Here is a 6,370-nt window from a genome sequence, read left to right as displayed (position 1 = left end):
CTGGCTGCATCTCGGGACCGCAGGGCAAGGATGCTGGTGGCCAGGGCAGCACAGTGGCTCTCCGGTCCCGGCAAGCGGCTGGCCAGGACTCACCCAGTGCTGTCGTGGCACTGGCGGCCACACTGAGCCCAGTCCCTCGGAAACCCCAGCCTTGGGCAGCGGCACGGCCCAGCCCCGCGCAGGGCTGATGTGCAAGTGCTCTGCCAGCGGTGCGAGGGGTTTGGTGCCCCCCAGGGAATTACTTCGGGTACTCCAGCCAAGCAAAGCGCTCGCTGCCGCAGAGCAACCGTGCCAGGTTCGCCGTGTTCTGACTCACCGGTGGGTAAATTGGGCAATCTTCTGTTTCCCAATCTGTTTTCTTTCTCGAGAATTCAGCCCTTGCTTTGCTCTCAGGACAGCCAAAGCTAATCCAGCTGCTAGTCCGCACACGCATCCACCTCCCTGCTCAGCCCCTGCCAGCAAAAGCCCTCGTTTTTCATAAGAACAAGACGGGGCTGTGCCCGGCGCCCCTGCAGCTGTGCACCCCCCCAAACCTTGCAGGGCTGGGACCTGCTCTGCTCCAGTCCCTTCCTGCAGCCTCCACCGTGTCCCGGGGTCCGGCCAACCTCGAGTTGCTCCCAGGGTGAAGGATGCTGGTGGGGGCAGTGAGCCCCTGGGGGCCGCTGCAGAGCCGAGTGCTGCCCCGCTGCCCTGGGGACAGGGTGGGATGGGATGGGGCAGGACAGGGCTGGCCCCGTGCCCTGGGATGCCCCAACACGCAGGCGCGGGGCGACATCCCACGGGCAGCGCCCAGTGCCAGAAACTGCCAGAACCTCACTCTGCTTCTCACATGCCTCTGCTGTGCCGTTTCATATTCAGTGCCAGAACGTGGGCATAGCTGCTTCCCGATTTATTTTCTGGCATTTTATGTCTCCCCCCATCGAGGCGCTCCCCTTCCCCAGCACCACGCAGCCCCGCTCCTGGTTGGCAGCGCCCGCGCATTCCGCTCTGCCAGCCGGGTCGGCATCCCCCCAGCCTGCCACCGGCCGGCCAGACAGCAGGAGAAGGGACACGCTTCCAGTCCTTTCCTTTTCCACCCGCCTCTTCTGGTTTTTTCTCCGCCCCCCCACCTAATTACACTGGTTTGTAATGCTGAAGTTGGAAGGTGCCCACTCATGATGGATGGGCAATATTACCGTGTACTTTATTTGTAAATTCCTTCCCAATAGAGCAGATATTAATAATTGTATGAACCAAATTGCTACTTAAGCCTTTTGCTTTCCAAGTGGCATCAGTTCAGGCTACGACAGGGCAGAAATCGGTGGAGAATTTGGCACCCGATTTCGAGCATGCCGTGACAGCCCTCTCGGCAAACAGAATTTTGTATTAATTTTTTAATCCCTCACGTCCTCCCCTTCTGAGCTGAAGACTCATTCTGGGAAGAAATCTGTTAAATCCGGCACGTGACTTTCTCGCAGCGCCGCTCGCGATGTAGCTTTGAACGGGAACAGGAAGAAACGTGTCATCAGCTTCGTGTCTCTTCTTGCCCGGAAGGCAGCGGCCCCTGCCAAGCCGGTGACGCCTTTCGGCGCGGTGCGCTGCCCACCGAGGGCATCTCTGCACCACGGCCACGAGCACCCCTGGGGATGTGCTTAGAGACTGCGGACCCGCCATCCTCACCCCCGGCCGTGGACCCACGTAGCTGGAAGGAGCCGCATGGTTTGCGGCGCTCCTGCAGCGCTCCGAGGGGGAGGCTGAGTCATCCCAGTGGGAAGGGTCCGGGGGAGGCCCAGCTGTCTCCCCGCCAGGCACGGAGCGGCTGTGCCGCGTGGCTTCAGCCTCCGTGCGAGCGCGGTGGCTTCCCGCTGCATCCTTAACGTCGTTGCTCCGGCAGAACGGCGCGTCCCGGCAGCGTCCTGCCGGTCACTCCACGTGTTGGGATCGGCTTAATTAGGGCTAAAACATGGCTGTGTTCTCTCTGCTCCAGAAAAAAGGCGGCGATGAGCACTGAGCCCACGCTGGAGCTCGTGTCAAGGAGCACAGTCAAGGTGTGTTGGCTCCATGCGCCCCTTTTTTCCCTGGCACGCTCCAGTGCCCGGGCAGGGTGGGTTTGGTATGGGGAGCGCGTCCTCCTGCCAGACCCGATCCAGCGCGGTGGGGCCGTGCCCCGGAGCCGCCGCCAGCCCCCAGCTCCGCTTCGGGTAGAGCTCACACGCTGAAATGCAGACGGTTGAACCCATGGCCGCAGGGAAGATGCCAGCTCTTATCGTCCGTGCATAACCTGCAGCAACGGGAATGTGGATGCAGGCTTGGTGCCCTCACGGAGCTGGCTGGGCGATTGTGCCCGTGCTGTGCCCCTGGTCCCTCAGCTGCAGCGGGGATGAGTGGCGCTGGACCATGTCCCGTGGGCACCGCCGGGCTCGTGGCACCGGAGCTGCTCCGCAGGCATCGCCGTGGCGTGTTGGTGCTTGTTGTTTCTCCAGGCGGGTTCTGGTCTTTCCATGTTTGTGCAGGGTGGAAAGGGATATGGGAAAACGAGCGTATATTGCTGAGTTTAATTAGCGGCTGGGGGACGGCACGGCGGTGCACGGCTCATTACGAATGTGATTCTGATGGGCGATGTGCCGTAATTAAAATGAAAAAAAAAAAGATTGTTTGCAAACCATGTGGGGATTTGTTTTAATTAAGTGTCGCCTTGTCAGACGCACGCTGGGTTACGGAGGCCGGGGGAGCCCAGTCTCTCTCTTAATTAGCTGATTATCTCCCCTGGCCGGGAGAGGCCGGCGCGGGATGTGCGCGGGGGTGACCGACACCGGCCGGAGTTTGGATTTTTGTGGGGGAGGAGTACGGCAGCACAGGAGATTAATTTATTGCAGACAAACAAGGAAGTTGACATTAAAAAACCCCACCAAACCAGCCGGTGCACCGGAGCGGCGCGGCCCGCGGCACCACGCCAGCTGCGCCTCCCAGGCTGCCCCACCGGGCTGTGCTGGGGGCACCGGGCACCTGGCAGCAGGGACGGACCCTCTGTCCCTGCGCGGGTGACGGGGCAGCACCTGAGTGGTGGGCACCATCCGCCGAGGTGCGCAGTGGGGCCGAGTGGCCGTCGGAGCCGCGTTCCTGCACGTGTTTGATGTCAAACTGGTGCAGAATTACTGTGATGGCCTCTTGCCTGTGTTGGAGGAGGAAAAGGGGCCGACGCACCCGCGGTGCCAGAGAGGCCAGTACTCCCAGTACTCTTGTCGCTGCTTCGTGGATGTTTGAAGTGGAGTGTGAGGATGTCCCCTCCCTGGGACAGGAGATGCTCAGCCTTACCCCGGCTTTTTCCCCGCCAAGGCTGAACCCCAGGTTCCCCATCACTTGCTGAGGACCACCCCTGGCAGGGGAGGAACCGCACGGAGAGAGGAGCGCTCCTTGGGACTCGCTCTGCAGCACCGCACAGATCTGGTTTTGAAAGGGAAACAAAACATGAGAATTTTCAAAGGTCTTTTAAAAACAGGGTTAAACAAGGAAAACTTTAGAGATCAGAATTACTGTGTACAACTGAGCGTTGGTGAGGAGAGGTTTCATTTCCTGTTAGTCTTGTTCATGAGTTTATGTTAGTTTTACGAAGTCCTGTGGTGTAGTTTATCTTGTCTTTCCTATTTCTGGGAACATTTCGGAGTAAAATGTTGTTAACAGCTTGAAACGCTGCCATGCTCCAGCATTTTTTTGTTTTAACGCCATTCAATGTGAAAAAATTAATATTTTGACTCAAAATACCGAATAGCAACTTTGAATGTTGAAAATTCGCAGCTCATTTCAAAATATATCAAAACTTCCCAGGGAGCAGAAATAGGGATTTATTTTTTGGACCAGCTCTAACCTTGCCCATGCGCTGCTGCGGGTCTTTGCAGCAGGACTGTCCGCGACCAGTGGAAGGCGTCGGGGTTGTCCAGGGCAGAGCCCCACGCTGGTGTCCCACAGGCTGTCCCCAGGTCGGTGGGAAGTGGCAGACTTTAAAAACTTCAGAAACGTCCCCTGCGTGCCCCTGCGGCGGGGTGAGCCCGCTCTGCCCCGCGCCGGGCGGCTTCGCGTGTCTGTCAACTCCCATTAAAATGCTGAGCGTGGGTCTGGTTTCCTCCTTCAGTGCACCGGAGGAATCTGCGCAGTATTCCAGTAATTTCAAAAAGTCATTAATTGTTAAGCAGGCATGTATCTGGGGTCAGTGAGATAACGGCCTAAGAGATATAACTCTGTTTGCAAAGCTATTTGTGTGGAACATCTGTTTCTGCAGCGCAGCGTGCTGCGGAGGGAAGGCAACTTATAAATAAAATAGTTATAGAATGTCAACAAAGGCTCTGGTGTGGGCAGCCAGATGTTCCAGCGACACAGGAGCCTTTGCAGACCGCTGTTCTCAGCCTCGGAGAACCAACTGGGAGTTTTCAGCAGGAAAAACTGTTTGCCCTGCCCGTGGAGCCCCAGGGTGATCCCAGCCCCTGGGGTCCCGCTGCCGGCAGCAGCCCCACTGGTGCCTGGGCTCTGCCCTCTGCATCCCTGCCCCATGCCAGGGCCAGAGGCTGAATGGGAGTTGGGTGGCTGATTCCCATCCCATCCCATCCCATCCCATCCCATGGGGCAGGGAGAAGGCAGGAGCAGAGCCCGGCCAGCCACCCCGCGTGCCCTCGCTCCAGCCACATCCTGGGCCAGGAGAGCAGCAGCTGCTCCCTGCACCTTCCAGACTTGTTATCGCCCGCTGGCACTTGAACCCCTAATAGCTTGTGCAAAATTAGCTGTGCTGGGAAAGCGTCTGTGCTTTCGCTTTTTGCTCCTAATGCATCAATTAAGCCCCACGTTATCTGGGAAAGGCGGGAGCAGAGGGCAGTGCCAGCAGGAACTGGGGCTGCAGGCAGGGAGCGGGACAGCTGCCCGCTGGTGCCCAGGGCCATGGGAGACCCTCGCCCTGGTGCCTCTGCTCCCACCCCTCACCTCTGCTGCGGGTCGGCAGACACACCGTGTCCTGCCGCAGCTCTGCGGGGGCAGGCGGAGGGGACAGCCCCCGCTCAGCCCACCCACCCGCACAGGGCTCGGGGGGCCCCGGCCCCGCTGCGCGACAGCAGCTTCCAGGGGGAAACGAAAGGGGCTGCAGCCCCACGGGAATTAGCATAGAAACGTGCTCCCGGAGCGTGGGAGCTGCAAACAAGACAACCCCGGTGCCGTTTCCCGCACGGCTGCGGGGACGGGCACGCGCAGGGGTGGCTGCCGGTTGCGTGCAGAGCCGCATGCTTTTCTGTCCTTGTTTAAATAACAGAAATTATGTGCTTGAAAAACCAAACCCAAACAAGCCACGACCCTAAGCGGTGCCGTTAAAATCCTTCACCTGGGATAACAGGGAGAGCAAGAGCAGAAAACCACGGAGGCTCCGGTTTTGCTTTCGCTCCTCGCTCGGCTCGACCCTCCGGCTGCAGGCTTGGGGGGGGGGGGCAGCCGGCGCTTCTGCCGCGGCAGCCGGGGGGTTTCCCCTGGCTGCAATTACAGGTCAGACGGAGCCGGGTGCGTAACGCGGGGCGTTAATTATGCGTCATCAGAACCGCCGTGTCCAGCAGACAAGTGGTTGGGATCCTGGGGAGATGCGGAAGGGTGGCCGGAGCAGTGAGGCACGTCTGTTGGACTCACAGCTCGAGCACTGTGTTTCCATCCGAAAACTCGTTAACCAGGTGTAAGACCCGCTGTGATGCTGCTGTGCCCACCAGGCTGGGCGCAGAGCCCCGGGCTGGCGTTGGGCTGCTCCACTCGCCTCTCTGGGCTCAAACTGGGCTGAAAGCACCCGCCTTTGGTGACTGTGTGCTGCTCACCAGCCTGGGCTGCAGCACCAAGGACGCTGTTCCATCCTCCGCAGCCAGGAGAAAATGGCCTGCCTCTTGTAGGCAGGATAGGTACCTTGAGTTGAGTAGTTAATTAGTAGTTCATTATCTCAACTCAGTCCAGCTGGGTAAGAATGATTGGTGTCATAACTGTGTTTTGAGCCAGGGGGGTGGTTGGGGTCTAATTACAACTGGGCTCGTGGAAAGCTCGTTTGCAGCGGGCTGAGCACTGCCGTGCTCCTGTGCCCAGATCAGGCATTGAAGACCCCTGCTAACTCCAGGGGGGTTTTTCTCAAGGGGTTTTTGTTGAGTGGCAGCTTGGACAGACAAGAGGGATGCTGCAGGGAGCAGGGCTCCCCGGAGGAGACCCCCCTGCCCTCCTCGGGAGCTCTGCCATGGCAGGAGGAGATGACCATGGAGCGGCTGTGGTCAGGCCACGCAGAAGACACCAGAGTCAAACCTGTTTCCTGCCTGGTGCGACCGCGGCAGCCCGGTGGCTCCGGCCGGAGGAGCGGAGGGGGTTTCTCTCGGGCTCGAAACGGCTCCGC

Source organism: Tauraco erythrolophus, chromosome 11, assembly GCF_009769465.1.
Source record: "Tauraco erythrolophus isolate bTauEry1 chromosome 11, bTauEry1.pri, whole genome shotgun sequence".
Taxonomy (NCBI): Eukaryota; Metazoa; Chordata; class Aves; order Musophagiformes; family Musophagidae; genus Tauraco; species Tauraco erythrolophus.
The sequence above is the reverse complement of the archived record's forward strand: the minus strand, read 5'-3'. Positions refer to the sequence as shown.